Raw genomic sequence first — 21,863 nt, 5'->3', positions numbered from 1 at the left:
TAGTGCCTTTCATTTCCATGTTTGTATGGCGCACACTTCTATCATTTCTCTGTGACACACGAGCGCCTACCTTCCTAATCATCCATTTTCCCACCTACACTAACACAAACAGACACACGGCTGAGAGACAGACAGAAAAGCATCTCCTTCTCTCTGCACCTTTGACCAAATGACAGTGGCCATGCTGTCATCCGTGAGAGAGGTGTCTCTCCTTCAGAGTCTGGTTCTATAAATCACTCAACAGCAGGACACTTGCTATTCCCCCGACACAAACACATCTGACAATCAATTCATCACGGTAGTCTGGATACACTTAGGGAGGAGGGCATCACCAAACTTGTGCTTGTTGGGAAAATAGAATTTAAGGGTTTGTGTTTTTTTACCACCTTAAGCTGCGTCTACCCTGGAAATGACGTGGTAACCAGAGACCATATAAAGTCAATTTTCAGGGATCACAGGCAAAGTTACCGTTGGCGACACAAAGTGGGCAGGACCTGAGGTTAACCTTTCTCAACTTCCAGGTGAGTGATTGAAGCGACTGCCAATGCTGATTGATATATGACCTAGTAATATAAACCTGTGCTTTATCTAGGCAAGTGGAACCTGGCATGTGCGCAAGCAATCAGCATTCAGCATCAAAGACATGTGCAACGAGCAGATCTCTCGAGTGTGAATGCAGGTTAATGGCTCATAGCAGAGGAAAAATAGGACAATACCATCCTAGTAAACGTGGTTGTTTCCTGGTGATTGCTTTTAATTTCTTCAGTTTCCGTGCAAGTAGCCGTGTTAACCAACTGTTAGGCTGTGAGGGTGTTGCACATTTAACCTCTGGGCTAGACTTTTGATCACAAGGAAATTGTAATCTGCTGAGAGGGCAACCTATTTCCAAACAGTTACGGTCTGACTTGGACTAATTGCAACTACTCACACATAGATTGGAAAAGGTTTGCAAATAATAGCCACCTAATGCATAACTGCAGACAGATTGCCAACACGTTGGTATCAGATGGACGGTATCAGGTTGTGCATAAGTGAGTTTACCTCATTTGCAATGGGTCTCTTTGAGGCAGGGGACTAAACTCAAAGATGGATCTGACTGCAAGTGACACGGCTGCGCTGGCAGACCGTGGGGAAGGAGGACCTAAACGCTGGACTCTTTGATGAATGCGCCGCGTTTAGTTACAGTGACGTAAAGATAATCCACACAACAATAAATCCCCATGCGTCCCCGACTCCCACTCAGCGTCTTCTCCAAGTGTCTGTGCTCTGTGTGTCGACTCCCTAGTGCCCGTGTACTCCGTGCCTGCTGCCCTCTCGTTTCTGCACTCCTTCCAGGAAATCACAGAGGCAGCCGTTTGTACAATCAACTTCACTGGCAAGCTCACACTCACAAACCGACTAGCTGGAGAACTGACGGCAAGTCTCACGCAACGATCCCACGTCGATGGGAGCTCAGCAACTCTCTAAAGTAGCTCCCAGCAGACGAGGCTGATCAGCTGCAGGTGTGTGGCATCATCCTGGGTGCGGCCAGCCACCTGGCAGGACACACCCACCAGAGCTGATGGTGCCTGTAAACTGGCCTACCTGCACACACACACACACACCTGCAAGCAGGAAAACTATGGACAGCAGCACAATACATCCAATATACATATAACATATAATATAAGTCCAAAACTGCTCATGGACCTGACGGCAAGGGGTTGCAGACATGATCCTCATCTTCAACACGATCATTCTGAAGGCAATGAAACTAAAACAGTATATGAGAATTTAATTAGCTGTCTCTAGCAGGCTAAATGTAATTGACTTGGATAACCATGTAAGTGCTAAATGGTGTAATATAACATACACTATTATAAATCTGCATGTAAAACCTTCCACTTGCAAAGAAAAGCTCTTAGAAATACCCCTATGATCAACTTCCCTCTCTTCTCCCTGAAGATCAGTTCACAAAAACCGCTGATACAACCCTGAGATTCAAAACATGTTAAACCAGCTTCATATAAAGAAGCTAGCTTCGATCCAACACACATAAGGAAACACAGGCACACATGCAAACACACATAGGCAATCCACTCTGTTAATAGGCAGAGCAAGTCAAGGCCTTAAGGGTTAAAGGTTGTAGGCAAAGGTTTGTATTCAAATGAGGATATTTGCAGTAGGTGCAGACTTAGAGGATCTTGTGCTGTTTAAAATTACTAGAAGCACCCATCATGGGTCAAGATGTCAGTATTCATGCATCACCCCATCACCTGAAGGTTCCAGGAAATGTGCATGAGAGGTTAATAAGGGCAGATTTCTGGTCTTATCTGTCTGCCTCTTTGCGCACGTGTCTGTGCCCTGCATATATTGCATGTTTGGTGTTTATCCATTAATTTTTTCCCAGTATTTCTGTCTAAACACTGAGTGTGTACTTCTGTATGATTGTGTCTTTGCTGTTGGCCCACATGCATGTTTATGTTTGCCTGTGTTGGTTATCATCGGCCGAGCACAGCATTTAACGAGGGAGATGAGAGGAAAATAAATATAGTGGCTTTGAAAATGATTTCATCTCATCCTTTTATTGCCTCTCATTTCCATCCATTTATTGTGTGGGAGAGAGTGTAAGGAAGCACAGAGAGGGAGAAAATTTGAATCATTACACCCCAGTGTCACCATTAGTTTGTCCTCCTTTATGCCTCTGTTCAGCTTTATTCGCTCCTCTTACCCCAGCTGTGCACGGCGAGCTCTGTTTGTTAACATTAGGACAACTGCAGTTCAACAATAATACGGTTTGTGGAAAATGCGTGTCCTTTTAAGTGAAAAACAAATGAGTACACCGCAGATCGCTCACATGTGTAAATTACAGAACGTGATACTTTAACTAGCGTGGAGTTTCAGAAGCATAAGTGATAGTCAAACCATGCGTACAAGAAACTGAGACCAGCTTTAGAGTAAAATTTGTGCCCTCTCACGTGTTTTGGCTTCAGTAGTAAAACAGAACTATTCTTGGTGGTCTCAGTTTCTGGTTTCTTCACAATATCAGCATGTCTGTGAAGGTTCTCAGTCATCCAGGTCATCGTAGTCAAAGGAGCTTGCAAAGAAAAGCGTCTGGACTTCTTTAAGTTACTTGAAGACGTTTCACCTTCATCCGAGAAGCTTCTTCAGTTCTAAGGTCAAATGGTGGGGAGTCCCAGATATAAACCTAGTGGGAGTTTCCCCCCACAGAGGGACAAAAGGACCCCCTGATGATCCTCTAATCGCCTGAGCCAAGGTGTGGAACTGGGTGTGGGTCCCAATCAGCCAGAGTTTCGGGTGAGTTCATTGTGAAACCTGGCCCCACCTTATCATGTGAATTCCTGAGGTCAGATGGCCCAGGATGTGAGTGGGCGTTAAGGCGTCTGGGAAGGGATCTCAAAACTGGATTATAGATGGCAGAGAGTTGGTGTCGTAAACCACCGCCTCTGTTCAAAGATGGTCGCTCACAGTGGACATAGATGCTTCTTTCACTCCTCTTTCAAACCATCTGTCCTCTCTGTCCAAAATGTGAACATTGGCATCCTCGAAAGAGTGTCCTTTATCCTTAAGATGCAGATGAACTGCTGAGTCTTGTCCTGTGGAGGTGGCTCTTCTGTGTTGTGCCATGCGCTTGTGAAGTGGCTGTTTGGTCTCTCCGATGTAGAGGTCTGGGCATTCCTCGCTGCACTGTACGGCACTACAGGGACGGGACTCTCCACCATTTGACCTTAGAACTGAAGAAGCTTCTCGGATGAAGGTGAAACGTCTTCAAGTAACTTAAAGAAGTCCAGACGCTTTTCTTTGCAAGCTCCTTTGACTACAATATCAGCATCTTCCACCTAAACTCCCAGCAGCTGTTGCAATCCGCTGGTGACCGAAGCAAACACAAAGAGATTTTTAGGCCAGCACTTTCTCTTCAACAGATTTCACCTGATTTCAGCCATTTGGGAAATAGACATGTTTTTGTAGTGTCCAGAGGGGGGTGACTTAGCCTCTGTGACTGAGGTCTTGTTATTTTGTTCATTTGTTTTGTAATGAAGGCATGTAGCTTAATACTACACAGATATCAACACGTTCTCACTCCCAAAGCGTAACATTTTACGCTAGGTGACAAATCGTCAACATGTTACGTTTTCGGCTACCCACCACGTAAATGACGACCTCGGAAATATGAGAACCGTATGGACTCAATCTACACATGTTCGCTCTTTTTCTTCAAATCGCTTAGAAACACGCTATTTAACATCATTAAAGTCCTAGTTAAGCTCAGGAAAAAGGTTATGGTTAGGGCTAGGGATAAGGTTAGGTTTAGGGCTGGAATACAGGGCTGGAACGTCTATTACCGCGGGAGCGTCATTGCACTGGATTTCGGCCATAACCCGCCGCATCCCATAAGAACGCCGAAGGTCTCCTTTCGCGTTCCTCAGGAACGCCGCGGGACGTGACAAAACGTCGGCATGTTACGCCTCGGGAGTGAGAACGGGCTCCAGATATAGCTGCTTCCTTGTCTAGAGCATGCTGCCTTTCCCCTTCTCATATTGTTGATCGGTATAACATTTACTGCATCTTACCTAAGAAGAAGCTGTTTTTACATGAGCCATCCAGTCGGCGTGGTGGAATGTGTGTGATTGTGTTTGATTGCCAGTCTAAGAGCTCATAAGCTTTCCAAGTACCCGATTGGTGTAATTTCCTTCCTCTTTTTTTCCCCTACTTAAAGTAGCAGAGCATGGTGAGGCATTGTGCTTTCTGTTATCATCCCTCATATGTAGGGATGCAACGATACCAATTTTTTCAAACCGATACGATACCGATACTTGGATCTGAGTACTTGCCGATACCGAGTACAAAAACCGATACTTCTACCACACACACTGCCCGTGGATTTTCTCTTGACATTTTTCATCGCTTTTCCAAAACCTGAGTTAAAGTTGGCTGTTCCGGTCCACACTGCTGACATTTTGTTTAGCCTAGCTACAGCAGCCTCCAGTTTCTCTTTTTTATCTGGAGCCGCCAGTCTCACTCGTCTAACTCTGTGACTGTTTAGCGCGGGATGTCCCCCTAGTGACCAATAGGGATGGGTACCGGTATCCGGTGCCATCATGGCACCGGTTCTGACATAAACGGTAGTAACCAGACCGAAAAGCAGCGCGCATTTCGGTGCTTTATTTCGGTGCTTTTTTTTCCTGAGCTGTGATACACTTTCTTCTTCCTTACATTTCTATTGGCGGTTGGCAAACAACTGAAAGGTGCATTACCGCCACCAACTGGTATGGAATGATACACTTTAGATTCTAGCCAATCATTTTACGTTTCGAGGATAGTAGGCGGGTCCAGGTACGTACGTTCTTTTAGAGCAGAGCTACAGATTAAAAATGCCCAAGGCAAAGCGGTCAAAAGTCTGGCTGTACTTCACAGCAAAAGATGCAAACTCAGCAGCCTGCAACAAGTGCTTTAAGCTGATACTGTCAAAGGAGGTCACACTTTAAATCCGATGAACCTAGCCCTGCCAGTGTAGCAGAAATGATGATGCAGCAGCAGCCGTTCTTCTCTGCGTGAGTAGCTTAATGTTGTTCGTCTGTAATTTACGTTGAGTAAGCTAACCGCGTTATTAAATTAATGCATGTAACGTGAACTAGCAAACACCATCATAGCTACATGCGGCTGTCTTCTTGTTTGATGTCAGATACTCCCTTCACCCTGGCCAAAAAGGCTAAAATGACCGAAGAAAAAGTGGAAAACAGTTAAACATGAGAGGTTTTTGGACAAAGTTTGTGTTTTTTCCATTGTTTAAGCACTGCTTCCAGCCCAGAGTGATACCATATATGCCGTATACCTGCAGAAAAGACTAACATTGTTATCTTTTTACAAAAAAACAGCTGAACATGAGAGGTTTTTGGACCAATTTTGTGTTTTCCATTCTTTAAGCACCGGTTTGGGCACCGTTTAAGCACCGGCACCGTTTCAAAAGTACCGGTTTGGCACCGGTATCGGATAAAACCTAAACGATACCCATCCCTAGTGACCAATCTAAAAAACTACAACAGAAATGACAAGCCACCCTCTGATTAATGAAATAAGTTAGTATCGGTTCATGGTATCAGTTAACTTTTACGAGTATGAGTACACACACATTTTACAGTATCGGCCCCGATACCGATACCAGTATCGGTATCGATGCATCCCTACTCATATGCTTTATTGATTGTTATTTAGTGATAATGTTTTAGGGGCAGGGTGAAATTTAGGTTTTGGATTGAGGTATTGTAGAGTTCCTTTACTTTACAAGTAAACTGCCCTGATTTTTCCCACGCTGGTGTTCACATAGAAGTGAGGCTTCAAAAACTAGAAGACCATCCTGATGGTTGACGAGATAAAAAACACCTTTCTAAAGAATGTTTTACACAGTGACTTCCTTAAGAAGGCCGAAAGAAAGGTTTCTTTCCAGTGTGTTAGTATTTGAATGGACTGGAAATCCAGAACCAAGTGTATTCTAATGCAAAAAAAGGGTTATTTCTGTAATTGGCTTTAAAGCAGCAGACTTGCAAATCTGACGGACAGCTGCTCGTGCCAGGAAAAAGAGCATGTGACCACAAATTACACAGAAAATAAGACATTGTTGCAGGTGAGGGAGCAAAGAGGCGAAGAGAAAAAGAGACCGTGATTGGGAGGTTGCGAAAGGAAACCTCGTCCTTTACATAATGCTTCTGTGATTAGTCTCAATTATGACTTCAGTTCAGTGCAAGGAAACATATCTCAACATCTTATTACTTGCTGAACCATAGTTACACATTGTATTTTCAGTGTATGTTTAATTCCAGAGAGATTAAGATAAGATCGTTCCTTTTGTCGGTGGCTGCTCGTCTCTTAATTAAAGCCGTTGTGTGTGTGAGGTCAGAGCCTACAACATTAGGGTTATTACCCCACGGAGCTGAGAATCAATGCGGTGGGCAAGGAGCATTCTTTTTGTCCTTTAACTCATCGACTCTCATTTACCTCCACCCACCATCCATCGTCACCACCCAGCAAAGCGTGCGCAGAACGACCAGAGGTGAATTAATAAGACTCTCAGAGTGAACATACGAACCATGTTTCCCCTCAAGCCCCTCTCTTGATCTATCCTACATGTTCACCCTATGTTCACTCCTCTCCCGCCCTCTGCAGCATTTCCGTTCTTGTCTTTGCAATCAAAATGGGAATAACAGGGCACCCTTCTAACCTTTTTTCTCTTTTCATTTATCAAACACAAATCACACGGTCTGAGAAATGACACATTTTTTATTATCTACACCCCCTCTGTATCGGTAACGCTCTCCCTCCGTGACCATTTTGTAGGTGTTGGTATTATATGATGTGAGGTGCGGCAATTAAGAGAGTGGGCAGGAGGCTGAGCTCTTAACTTGTCTCCTGGTATATAATATGTGACGTGTTTTACAGCCGTCTGCTGTGTTCAATAACACCTCAATCTCTCTCAGAACAAAGACACTGCTGAACCTCCGAACCCTAGCAATCTTTGTTAAGGTTAATAAATACAGACACTCAATGCTGCATGCCTCTTGTGTTTTGTATGTTGCATTTTAATTCCACTGCAGTGACCCTTGGGTTGCAAAACTGTGAAATCAAACAGGTGTCATTTCTCTTCAGTCTCAGTAGCAATTAAACCCAGGATTGATATCTCACTCTGTGCAGTTTCACTTAATATTTTTCTCTTTTAATCATGTGATTGATGGTCACGCAACATCACTATGATATTATGAGTCACTCAAATCGCTCATGCAAGCAAACTAACAGAATAATGTAGTGACATTAGCAGCATATTTGCACGCATGCACATTAATTTGTGTACTGGCCGTGCGGTGTTTGCGCACGTGTTTTTGTTGACTACAAGGTTATGTGGGAGAGGAGCGCACGCATATATTAGCCCTCAGCCTCATCACGTATTCTGCGACAGCCTTGCAATGCAGTGTCCCGGGACTTTTTACAGACCATTTTTCTTTTCATTGTTGGGAAATATCAGCCATTATGCAGGGCACGGGGTATCAAATCTGACTTTTAAATTGTATACAAACACTCATCTCACATTCGGTGACATCTCCTTTCCGCTGCGTGCCCTCAAAGGATTTCTGCTCTATTTTCTCTGTTTGCTGTCTCTCCGGGGAGGACGCATATGAAAGGTGCGTGGCCCAGGGACATGCTCTTTTAATAGCCCACACACACACACACACACACTTAAAGTCTGAAGTCATCCATAATGCTACAGTACAACCTTTTCATACACATGCACTCATAAGTGCACGCACAAGCGCACACTTTCTCCTCTGTTTGCCCCGGGACATATTGGAAGAGCAGTTCTTTTGGGATCGGTGTGGAGAAGGATAAGTTTGACTGGATAAGAGGAAATGATTGAATGTGTGACCTTGGAATGGTAACAGAGACAAGAGACAAGCAGGTAGATTTTGATTAAAGGGTTGCTCTAGGTGAAAGACAAGCTTGGGTTTAACAGCGGAGAAGAGTGTCAGGGGATGGACAGGAGTAATAGTGAGAGTCCTTCAAGAGGGGAGTATACGGGCTAAAGTCAGAGGTTCAGGAGATGCCTGGGTCTACAGAGGAATAGCCCGTACCATGCATATTCATCGAGATTCTTTGTCATGAAATCATGATTCACAATTTGCATCACAAATGCATCAAACCTTCTAATGAGATGCAGCAAAAAAATATTTTTGGAATTAGTTCCTCAGGAAACTTACTCACTAGGTCTAAATTTATCTCATTGTTTCATAACTTGGGAAATGAAATTCAAAGCTGGATGCGGGAATAAGGTTTCAAGCAGGGTAGAGTTCTGCGGGCATTGCAGCTGCGTTACGTCACTAAGTGCCGATGTTTCTGTTCCTGGTCCCCCTTTGAATATTTCACACTGCCATTTGCTCCTGAGTTCCTTCCCAGAGAAAGGGAACCAGAGTAAATTGTGCTGTGCCAGATCTCCCCTCTTCTCTTTACCCTCCCTCTCAACCTGTGTTTCTCCCTTCTCGCCTTTCTCTTCACACTTAACGTTACTTTTTCATAAACTTCAGTCCTCTGCTCTCCATCCCTCGATTCCTCGCTTATACTCAGACACCTCCTTTCCCATTTTCCCTGATCAGAGACATAATAGGTTAGAAACATGTATGTGATGTAATCCAAACAGACTGCACTTCCCTCTCAGGAATACCTCTCCCTCCACCTGCGCCCTGCAGTCTCTTTTAAGACACAGTGAGCCTTCTAGTCCATATCCCCATGTTTTTGCAGCTCGTCTTCACCTTTTCCCACCTTTAAATAGAAGATCTATGTTCGATCTGCCCTCAGTTCCTTAGCAAGCACCTTTGATACCAATTCGCTGTTGTGATGTGAGATGAGCTGCAAGAAAATGAAGATAAAAAAGCCCAAATCACGTAGTTCCTTTTCGCAGTGACATTTAGCAGTCTTTTGCCTGTAACTTTCTTTCTAAGTGTGGGCCAAAAGGTGAATCTCTTCATTCAGGATGAAAATGTTGTTTTTGACACCCTCGTAGCAGTTGCTCCGTAGCAAACCTTACAGCTATAATACTTCAAATGTACTAGAAATGAGTGGCAGATCATTGCATAGCTGACCTTGTGAACCGTGGTGGCCCTCCGGGCGGCAGACAGGTGCTGGGCTGATCAAAGGCTGCTTAAAGGCGGTGAACTTTTGTACCAGCATATATCAAAATTCTCCTCTTTCCGTCAGCCGTTTGCTAACTTTCTCATCCTCTCTGAGGAAGAAGCCAGCGAGTGTGTCTTGTCAAAAAGCGGCGACACTTTTATCTGTTCAAGCAAAGAAGGAAAAAAGAGTCGGGATGGGAGAGAGGGAGATGATGTGGAATCGTAAAACGTGTTTATGCGTGGACAAAGAAGAGAATGAGAAACCAATAGAAAGAGAACAGCAGGGAGAGAAGAGATGGAGGGGGAAACGAAACATCTTTTAAGAGCCACAAGAAGCGTATTCGCTTAAATATTGACAGCAAGGAATGTTAGATTACTTCTGTTATCTGGCAACTGCTTTCTACACAGTCTCTCTTTGCTTTCCCTCATTGTGTCACAGCACTCACCCTGTGCTTAGACACAGATGTTTGACCTCCATCAAGAGTCCTCAGTTGTCTCCACTTTCCATTTTCTGATCCTTTTTTCATAATAAAAACCCACTCCTTAGGAAAACGAATACACAACACTATTTAAAGGAAGCACTTTCTCACGTATTCGTATTCATTATGTGCTAAACCCAAAAGCAGTGTTGCTATCTACATAGCAGGGTTATCCAAATTCAGTGATTATTTAAGTTTATTAATCTACCAGTAAAATATATTCATGATCAGAGTCTGTTTTATTGATTATATTAGCTAATGTGGCCAAATAGAGTTGAAAGGATTACATTCTATCATCTCCATGTTGCTGCAGTTTGTATTAACACCCCATTCCAGTGGCTTACAAATGCTTGCCACTCGTATTAGCCTCATGAACTGCTATATAACTTAAATATTTAGCCCGTGCACTGTGAATGTGTTGCAACGATGCCCATTGTTCTCAATCTTTTGCAAGCCATGAGACTGTAATTATGCTCCAGTAATCTAATGGCTCATTGACACTGTGCTTTTCTGCTGCAAAGGTCTGAGCTAAGCACTGGCTCAAGTGGATGCAAAAGGAGGCGCACTGCACACATGCTCAGCAGTGAATTATAAAAAGAAACGCATCTAAGTTTATTCATTAGCACCTCGGCACATGCTGACGGCAAGAAGCCCTCGCAGTGGTTTTACACACACATGCACACGGCACAACATACCCACACACATTTGTTCCCGAAAACAAAAGCCTCTGTCAGTGCTCCATGGTCGCACAACTGCAGTGCTGCACAGCCAGATTTGGGTCAAGTGCTGGATGGTGGCCGTATGGCTGTGGAGCTGAGTTGTGGCTTTTTAACAGATTGGATTTGCCCTCTCATCTGCTCATGGATGGGTTCTTACTGTGGTTCACAAAATGCTGTGAGCGTGCAGATTGAGCTGAGTGAAGCATGAGAGGAACGAGAAGAGATGGAGTTGGATTTTGCCTTTCAGGGAAATTGTGGAGTGTTTCCAAGAAGACATGAGCCTCGGTGGTGTATTTTAATGTGTTGTATGTGAAAATATAGCGGTCCGGTGCTTACCGTGTTTTGATCATGGTGAATGAATGATGACTGAACATCACAAATAGCTAACAGTCAAAAAAATAAGTAAAAAAAAACCAAATCTGAATTTCATATTTTGTAGAAAATTATAATTGCTGTTTGCAGGACAATGCTTTACGTAACACTCTTTGTTAACAGCTTTCTGTTAACAGATGCTGTCTTCTCCTGATTATGCAGTTTTATTTTAGCTGCTAATCTTCTTACTCTATTCAGGCTAAGCAGTGCTAGTGCACAAATTATATTCTGGGTGACGCTATGAAGCTGACAGGTAGTTTCTTAAAGGTCCAATATTTTTGACTTATAAATAGAAAAGAACATTGTACTCATAATTATATACTGTACAATGATTAGTTTGTAATTACATCTTACAAGAAATTGATGTGTTCTTATAAACTTAGAAGAAATTTATTAACAATACATAGAAGTGGGCATCAGTTCGTGGAAGTCACCTTCTTGAATGCAGAATGCCAAGATGGGCATTGCAGTTCAGCCTGATTGCATTTTATGTCTGTGGCTAGAGAACGCCCACAGACATAAATGCAGTAAGCCTTATAAGTTACCTTTAATTTAAAGATCACAAATAGTTCTGTTGACCTGTGTATAACATTTTTACATTCTCTTCCTCCATTGCTGCTCCCTGCCCACTTATTTCCTCCTCTTCTTACTCACCTCCAGCCTCATCTCCTGAACCCAAGTCAGGGCTTGCATGACAACATGCATAAACATGTTTATTTATTCCCAATTTTGTGGCAGTCACTAGCTGTTAGAAGATTAGACATGGTAAATGGACTGGTTCTTATATAGCGCTTTTCTACTCATCTGAGCACTCAAAGCGCTTTACACAACTTGCGCATTCACCCATTCAGACCCATTCGCACAAGCACATCTTTCTAAGTGCTTTATAGCTAACATTCACACACATTCATACTCCGATGGATGCATCGGATGAGCAATTTGGGGTTAGTATCTTGCCCAAGGATATTTGGCATGCAGACTAGGGGAAGCCAGGAATCGAACCACCAACCTTCCGATCAGTAGATGACCTGCTCTACCACCTGAGCTACAGCCACCCCTGTAAACATGTAAACGAGAGCAACCGCTAAGCTAAAATTATGCTAGCGGCCAGTGAACATATAGAAGCCTGTGTCAGGCTTCCTGGGTCGTTGACCCAGTGCTTTCAGTTTTGTTCATGTTCAGTTTATTTTGCCACTTCCATGTTCTCACTTCCTGCTTTTCCTGTGTCAGCTCGTCTCGTGTTATTAGCCAGATTATGTTCAGCTGTGTACTCACCGGTCTCTCGTTATCATCCTCATCAGTCTGTGTATTTAAGTCCTCTATTTCCACTCATTCACTGTCGTGTCATTAATGTTGATGTTGTGTACGCTGTCCGTGTTTCCTATCCAGCCAGCTCAGTCATTTCAGTTTAGCCAGCTATCTCAGTTCAGTCAGCCCTCCGTTTCATGTTCTGCTTCATCCATTCATCATAATAAATCACCAGGCTTCACCTACCTGCGAGTCCCGCGTTTGGGTTCCTTCTTCCTCGCCTCCACACAAATCCTGACAGCCTGCTGCCTTTGACCTGACAATTAGTGCATCCATAAACCCTGACACAGGCTTCTGTATGTTCACTGGCCGCTAGCATAATTTTAGCTTAGCAGTTGCTCTCGTTTACATGTCTGATCTTCTTACAGCTAGTGACTGCCACAAAATTGGGAATAAATAAACATGTTTATGCATGTTGTCATGCAAGCCCTGCATGACAACATAGGGCACATCAGACATTTCATATACATTTGTGTTCACTGTCTTCATATAATTCAAGAAGTATTTCAGGGATTGGGTGCTGTTAAACTCATTTCAGGCCCTTCATCTCTAAATCATTCTTCTAGTGTTTCCAATATTACTTTCAAAAAGTGTCCACATAGCCGCTCACCAGGGACACATTCGTTCTTGTTTGACCTTTAAACTTGCCACAGGCAGGAAATGTCGTTTTCACTAACCCACTAACATGTCTAGTGCCATTTAATTAATAACAGTGTTCATCTCTACAATTCACGTATGCACACATACGATTATGCAGCCGTTACTTAGGTATATAGGAGAAATATATTTCATAGACGCGGTCTTTCTGGTATCACAGACACAAACACAGATGCACATGCACAAACTCATCATCATTTTCCTATTGTCTGATAAACACTAATGCCATCTCGCCGCAGAAGTAGATCAATCTATCAGAATGCCGCTTCAGTTCCAAACTGATACTGTGAACATATAAAGTTATGTTATTATAACGTTCCTGTAAAAAAAGGAAATGAAAAGAAAGGAAAGGTAAGTCTTTTCTCCGTGTCAGAGTGTCTGATAATCAGTCTCTCTCTGCTTAAGCCTTGACTTCCAGGGATTAAGTAAGACAGAATGAAAGTGTAGAAAGTAAAAGAATAAAGAGGCTGTAATTTAAATTCACTCACTAAAACCATGAGCTACTATATTTCACCTCAAGGTTTTTATATGTAAATGGAATTTTCTATCATCTGATTCTCTCCCCACCTCCGTGACATTGCAATAATGAGCTGCACTCATGCCAGAGTTTAGATCAAGTCTTCAGGCTGTTTGGTGGGTGGTGGAACACACAGAGTGCGCAGAGAGGAGCTCAGTCAAAACTGTGTGGCAGCGTTTCGAAACCTAAGAAAAGCAATTCCGTTTGTGCTCTGTATTTTTGGCAGAACATTGGCAGTTTGACTTCACACTCACACGTACAGCGATCTACGAGAAAAGCCCTATAGAACAGTGGACCGATTTTTATTTCTCAGAACATTCAGAGGATGTACAAAGATGATTATTTTTTGAACCGGTGTTCCTAGCAGGACATTAGACCTAAATCACTGAACTGATTTTCACGCTCTTTCATCACTGCATCACTCTCCCGCACACCAAAAGAAACAAATGAAAAAAAAAATGGGTTGTGTGTAGGGGGTGGGGGAAAAATCGATACTGTGTAGTATCGTGATATTTTGTTTGCTAATAATGTATCGATACAGGGACAGCAGAAATCGATATTTTGTTACAAAAAAGGTTTTTGTGCTCTGACTTCAGAGCATGTTGATCCTTTTTCTGAGCAAGAATCCTGACATTCCTTCACTGTCCAAATGTGTTTAACTTTTTTTTGGCAGCAATAAACATGACAGTTTACTTATTTTATTTTAAGACATGTTTTATTTTAATTAAGTTTAAATCTTTTTTATTTCATGTAAAATTATATTTTGTTTTAATTTACTTTCAAATTCTTCAGTTGCTGAATGGGCTGCATAGTTTTGCCACCATGAATATATTGTCGGACATAAACCAGTCCGTGGCCCAAAAAAGGTTAAGGACCCCTGCTGTAGTGGATCACTTACAGATTCTAGACATTAAAATGCTCAACCTTAGAGCAGAAATTCACATGTTTTGCGCCAAATTTACTCAGAGGGGCAAGTTAGTGCTGTACTTCAAAATAATATATATAATAAGTTCTGATTTAATGCACTTTGTTTCAATAGCGACCAGCAATCTTCTCAGAGTGGCGCAAAAGAGCAGGGTATGTGCAGTCTGCAGGCCAAAATAATAAGCTGTAAGCGCTCGTTTTCTATTGTGTTAATATGGCAATTTATAACAGAGGCAGCTAAAGAAGAAACAATATGTTAGCCTAACTCTTCTGTTAGAAATTGCTGGGGACTCGTGCTTGGTTTTGTAGGTTTAAAGACAGCTGTTCTCTGTCTAAATCTGGACATGTCTGATTTTCCTTATTTGATTCGTTTTGACAGACCTTCAGTTTGGTTTGTAACAGATTGATACCAGAGTATGTAGGGGCGGGGGGAAAATCGATACGGTGTAGTATCGTGATATTTTGTTTGCTAATAATGTATCGATACAGGGACAGCAGAAATCGATATTTTGTTACAAAAAAAAGTTTTTGTGGACTGGAACATGCGCTGACTTCAGAGCATGTTGATCCTTTTTCTGAGCAAGAATCCTGACATTCCTTCACTGTCCAAATGTGTTTAACTTTTTTTTTGGCAGCAATAAACATGACAGTTTACTTATTTTATTTTAAGACATGTTTTATTTTAATTAAGTTTAAAACTTTTTTATTTAATGTAAAATTATATTTTGTTTTAATTTACTTTCAAATTCTTCAGTTGCTGAAGGGGCTGCATAGTTTTCATAAACTGCATAGTTCAGAATAGCTATAATTGTACCAGATGGTTGATTCAGTTAAGTTGGACTAGACTGTAATACAAACCGTTCAGTTTGTCAACAATAAAACTGAAATGAGAGAAAGACTGAGTGTGAGACTTTGATATTAGAGAAAATGAATATTGATAAAGTTTACCTTTATGTACAGAATCTGAATATCGCAAAATATTTTTAAAAATTGCAATAATATCGTATCGTGCGTTAAGTATTGTGATACAACACGTTCTCACTCCCAAAGCGTAACATTTTAGGCTAGGTGACAAATCGTCAACATATTACGTTTTCGGCTACCCACCACGTTCCTGAATGACGACCTCGGAAAAATGAAGAAATATGAGAACCTTATGGACTCAATCTACACATGTTCGCTCTTTTTCTTCAAATCGCTTAGAAACACGCTATTTAACATAATTAAAGTCTTGGTTACGGTCAGGAAAAAGGTTATGGTTAGGGCTAGGGATAAGGTTAGGTTTAGGGCTGGAATACAGGGCTGGAACGTCTATTACCGCGGGAGCGTCATTGCACTGGATTTCGCCCATAACCCACCGCGTACCATAAGAACGCCGAAGGTCTCCTTTCGCGTTCCTCAGGAACGCCGCGGGATGTGACAAAACATCGGCATGTTACGCCTCGGGAGTGAGAACGGGCTCTGTGATAATATCGTATCGTGGGATGTATGGTGATTCCCACCTCTAGTTGTGTGCCAGTATTGTAATGTATCATTATCACTTAAGCAGTTCAGATTCTGTGTACGTCCAATGTGTGTAATGAATCACAAAAAAAAGTGTTTAGTGACAGGCCACAGAAGCTACAAGCTGGAATATGGTTTCCTGGGAAACCTCCTCTCATCTGCTACATTAAATCTCTGTTGCGTGTTCTATAAAAAACAAACCAGAGTTCAGCCTATTATGTTTATTTTACTGGAGTTTTTATATCACTATTTGCTCTTAGACAACTATTCACCTTGAGACTTGAGAGTTTATTTTATTGACAGTGTCTTACTTTTTCTAGCTGATCGTCCTTTATATTTCATAAAATTCTTCCATTCAAATTTAGTACTTCGTGACAGAACTAATGAGAAAATCCAAAGATGTATTCTGTCACCCTTTATAATTCTCTTACAATATTGCATGCGTCACATGAAATTTATTTTAAGTGAGCGGCTTGTTGTTTTTTCTCTGTTCAGGAGAAGATTGCAGTTAGCTGCCCATGAAATGTAGAGCAACAGCTTAACACACGTCCATATGCACCAACATCTGGGGCTGAAAACTGAAGCCAACACAGTTGTGTGAAAGACCTGAAGTTCCTTGAATTGCTCAGAAAGGGAGTCATTCGCCAAATAAGTCTTAGTGATATTACTGTAATACATGAAAGATATGGATTTTTCCCACTAACTCATCCTTCACAATTAGGAATTATGTGACCAAAATTAATGCCCAGGTTCTTATTTGTAGCAGATGGGCTCCAGGACCCTCGTTATCCTGATAAGGATAAGCGGAAGAGGGTGGATGTACTAACGACACTCTGTTTGGCCAGGTCTATGAGCATGGGTGGTCTCTGCCACCCTTTTTTAATGACCAGTCAAAGGTAAGCTGCAGAGAGCTAAGTAAGCAGCATAGAAAGCACAAGTGCCACTTCTAACTTCTAACTGGATTGCCAGCTAGAAGCTGCAGATGTAACGAGTAGCATGCACACTCCAATCCATCTACCCATTCTCTTCCGCTTATCCAAATCAGGTTAATGGATGGACTGGTGTCTTTCCCAGCTGTCACAGGATGAGAGGTCACATATCGTTTCATTATCTGTAAAAGAAAATGATCAGAACTCATTAAGAAGACTTAAAATCAAGGCTAAGCTTCTGTTTCGGCTCAAGAGAGAGCCTACCACCGTTTATTAATGTGTGTGCTTTAGTCATGAATTGGTATTCATAATATTCTTCTCATGGAGGAAATGTACTGAACGAGCAGCCTGACAACATAAAAACAACTTTTATATTTACGTGTAAGCTAGAGCGCGAGACATTTAATGAAGCCATTACAGTTTGTTTAGTGAATGCTAACTCGGTAATTGTTTTTATCTTGAGTTTACTGCAGCTGTAGCAGCATTATTTATAGCAGCGTTTAACCGTTTTGACACAGAAAAGCTGGACAGCAGACAGAGGGTGGTCCGAGTCCTCGTTTGTGTGTGGGCGTGGGGGCGTGCAGATGTTGATTTCTGCCGTTTTTGACTGCTGTTTTTCAGAAAACATCAGAAAACATCTAAAAAAAACATTTGTCAGAGAGATGATGCTACCATCTGAACAAGGACTCAAACCTCTAGGTTACTATTTGTCTGCTCTAACCTAGAGTCTTTGTCTCAGTCAAGTTGCCAACCCAGGTCTGGGACTGGCTCAGATTGAGAGTTTTATTTAAATCTTACCACTATTAGCAGGCATCTTTGTCTTCACGATGCATCTGTAGTCAACGGACTGAGCTTGCTAAACCAAGCTAATTAGCGTTGGCCTATAAGTTAGCCTTCCACCCATCCTAAGACCATCATTTAAGATGGTGACAGTTAATAGGGCGAAATGGAGGCTTTGGAATAGTAGTCCATAAACCTTTGGATGATATTATGGTATTATTGCACAGGTGAACACCTGGATTTCTTGCCTTTAAACGTGCTGCAAATAAGGATCCATAAAGGTACATACATGTGTTTTGCATGTGGGACGTGTGGGAGGGGTTAGCAATGATGTTTTTTAGGATTGTTGTTGTCCTACCTCATTAGCATCGATGCTATACAGTCTGTTTATGGAGCAAAGCCAGCTGCTTTTACCTTTTTCGTCATTCTGTAGAAGAGCTAATAATAGTTACATGTTTCACTCAGCCTGTTCCTCTTCTATTCTGAGCCAAACTCTGTATTGACAAAAACAAACTTCAAAATTGATCTGCTGAAAACCTCCCCTTCTCTCCTATCCCACAGGAATGTTAAAGCAGGACAGAAAAGCTTATTTCTCCCTTCCTCCTCGTTTCTTTTTCATTGTCCTCTCTGCATTGCTGCCCTGGACTGCCCTGCAGTGATTCAGAACTTTGACACATGCACCGTCTTCGTGCAGCTGTCTTTCTCTCTGCGCGTCTGTGTGTGTTAGCAGCTATAATGTGCAGGGCGTGACTCTTTTACAATACGTTCAATATCACACCACAGGGCTTCGCAACCCTGACAACAACTCTAATGATGCAGAGAGAAGGAGCGAGATGGCAGGATGTTAGAATATATGCCACTGAACTATCAGTGCAGAGTAAACCCATTTGTCTCCCTCTTCCCGTATTTGCAACACCCCCTACAGCCTATAAAACATACCACACTAAACATACCCACGCACACTAACAAAGAAACATTATAGCTTCCAAATTCCACATTATCCATCCCCCAGAAGCTGAACAGCTCATATTTCTAGACATGCACTATTCTCCTCAAGCTTTGCTTCAATTGTCAAGCCATCAGGGCTTAAAAGGGAAGACAGATCTACATAATTTGGACTATTATATTTGTAATCTTGTAAGATCTGTGAGATCAATGTGCTAACATAAGCTGCAGAACAATTTAAAACAATGTCAGGGTAATTTCAAAAAGTCTGTCTAATACAGCTTAATATTTAGAGTCAATATCAGACATCGATGTCAATATTTTGCCATTACTGGTGTAGTACGTTACAGACTGGGAAGAAATGAAAACATTGTTCAGTGACACAATGCTGCAAACTGGGATCAGATCAAATCCAGGCTAATATTAGCTTTTTATTTATTATGCAGACATGGCAACACATTAAACATGCAGATTATCAAGAAAAGAGATTTCCATATTGGATCGGTCGGGGACCGGGTTAACAAGGATCGCCTCTGGTGCTGTTGGACAACAGGGTGCCGGTGGAAACTGTGACACTGTTGGCCAAAGACAAAGGACGTGCAGAGGTTTGGTGTGACAGAGGAGGATTCTAGGGATTGGGTGAGATGGAGACAAATGATTCGCCCTAAAGGCCCCGGGCAAAGGAGAAGACATGGCAACATGTCTCTCTTTCATGTACCTCTTCGCAAGATAGCAGTCAATTACTGCATTTCCCAAAACGTTCGTTATGCTGTTTTCTCCCAGGACATAAGTCGTTTTCCAAAAAATATAACAAACAAAAAAAAATTCATATGACAGCGACTTCATAAGATTTCAGCGAAACTCTATTAATAATTTAATCCCTATTTAATTTGCAACGTAATGATCCATAAACAGTAAGTGACAGTTACTGTCATCCCAAAGGACATACAGTACAGCTTGAGCGTTTCAGTTTTAAGAGCCTGTCAGGATTAACTGGCATGCTGCTCAATGGACACCCACAAAGTTTTTGAACACATTTGTGATTTTCTCAACACAGACCGAGCCAGTGAAAGTCCGACAGGCAGTTGGAGTGAAAGGAGACGTGTGCTAATATTTGCTTGCTTATCCATTGATCCATGCAGATGTGTGTTGAGGCTTTGTAGATTAGGTGGCCTGCCTCGGGGCTCTGTGGAAATCAGCAGGATACACTCTCATATCAGATTGTCTTAACTGATTTCTGCTTAGAGGGGGATTTAATCTCACTGTCATGAGCCTGACTAATAAAGGTTTTAAAACATTGCCAAGTTGTTAAAAGTACCGAGTGATTAACAGTAGCTCCCAGATGGTAGTTGATCCGACCTATATGCAATTAGCAGTCATACTGGGGTATAAAGTTTTTAGCTGCATTCAGAGACTCGGTTGCAGTGGTGCGATTTAACTATCCAACGTCTCCAGTGATTTTTGTGTAAATGCTTATAAACACTGATCATTTGACAAGTCAGGCTTATTACTTTTCCCTCAATAGTGATAAAACTGCCCTTGGGGTGTGTTATCATGGGAGGGAATATAATTATTGTGTTTGCTACTTACTAATGTGGCTTTGATTAAAGGGGGTTTCCAGTGTCCACAAGATTACTTGAATAGCAATAAACACATGTGCAATTACCATTTCCATTTCAGTCTCAATTGAGAACACATTGAGTATGCGATGGTCAAGTGAGCATTGGCCTATAGGGAAAGACATAAAATACACAACTACAGTATGGTGTGTTATGAAAAATAGGAAGTGACACCACTGTGGGGCTTGGTCTCCTTTACTGGACAATTGGTCGTCCTTAAATAGAGAATGAGTGTTTCATGCTTTCCGCATGTGTGTGTGTGTGTGTGTTTGCCAAATGCAAAAGCAGGACAGACTCTGAGTACCTCTCCACTATTCTCTTTCACATAGATTCCCTAGAGTTGTATATAGGCTTGTTTTAGAAAGCAGAAAAAAGTAGGAGGAGCGAGAGAAAAAAGCTGATGAAAAGTAGGGATATGCTTTAACCCTTCACTGCAAGCAGAAAAATAGACCCTTGTATGTTTTCAGTCTCTAAGCGGACTCAGTGAGAACAATCCACCTGTACCCGCATTCTTCCTTTTCCTCATCCATTCCACTTCTTTCCTCCTCCTTGCTTTTCTTCACCACCCACGATCCCGCTCTCACATCTTCTGCTTTATACCTGCTTGCCAAGTTTCCTCTTCTCTCGCCCACCTGAGCCCAACACCTGTGTGAGCAGTGAGTTCCAGGAAAGAGAGCCAGACCGCCATGGCAAGCAGCCTGTCAAGAAGTTCTCTCCTGCTGCAAAGCTACCTCACACAGCCGGCCTGCCTCCCTCTCTGGAGGCCCAAATCTACCCCAGAGATTGTGTTTCTAGGGTAGGTTCTTTAAGCTGCGCACCTTTGTTGCGCTAGAGACTTTCCTGTCTCTCTGCACTTGCACACATATTCACACGTAGAGCCGAGCACACACACCAACACAGAAACACATTGTGCTCTAGGAAAACCTGTTCACAAGCGTGGGCTGCTTAGTGGTAGTGAGTCGTGATAACCCTCTTACCGCCACCAGATGGCCTGCTCTCACTCATCATTGTAATGATCTGGCAGCCAATCACACGCTATGTAATATTCATGAATGAAAGCAAGGCTGGATGGTTGAGTAAAGTGTTTAGTGAGGGGGAACAGACATTATGTTTGCTTCTCTAATTTTTTGAGATTGAAAGCAGCGTCCCACATTTTATGGTGTATGGTTCCTTGATGGCACCCGAACATCGACTCAGCACTGAGTGAGTGATTGTTCGTTGGTTTGTTAAGTGTAAAGTTTAATTTAGCTGCATTTGTCAAATCAAGCTGAGTCCTTGAGCAACATTACGCAAAATACATCTCAATAAATAAATAAATTGTTTACTATCACCTAGCTGAGAAACATTTATCCACCATTAATGATGATAAGGAAATGATCAAATGTAAAATAAACAAAAAACAATTAAAGGCTACACATAGAAGAAAGACTTTGTCTTACAGTCTGGGTTAAAGTTTTC

At 42.1% G+C, this 21,863-nt stretch overlaps 1 protein-coding gene across 2 annotated transcripts in view; it reads left to right on the top strand.

Annotated features, from left to right (window-relative positions):
- Positions 1–21,863, top strand: part of schip1 (schwannomin interacting protein 1) — a 275,998-nt gene that overhangs the window by 154,593 nt on the left and 99,542 nt on the right. The gene's annotated exons all lie outside the window — the stretch shown is intronic.

The sequence above is a fragment of the Neolamprologus multifasciatus genome, chromosome 14 (genome assembly GCF_963576455.1).
Source record: "Neolamprologus multifasciatus chromosome 14, fNeoMul1.2, whole genome shotgun sequence".
In the NCBI taxonomy this organism is placed as follows: Eukaryota; Metazoa; Chordata; class Actinopteri; order Cichliformes; family Cichlidae; genus Neolamprologus; species Neolamprologus multifasciatus.
The sequence above is the reverse complement of the archived record's forward strand: the minus strand, read 5'-3'. Positions and strand labels throughout refer to the sequence as shown.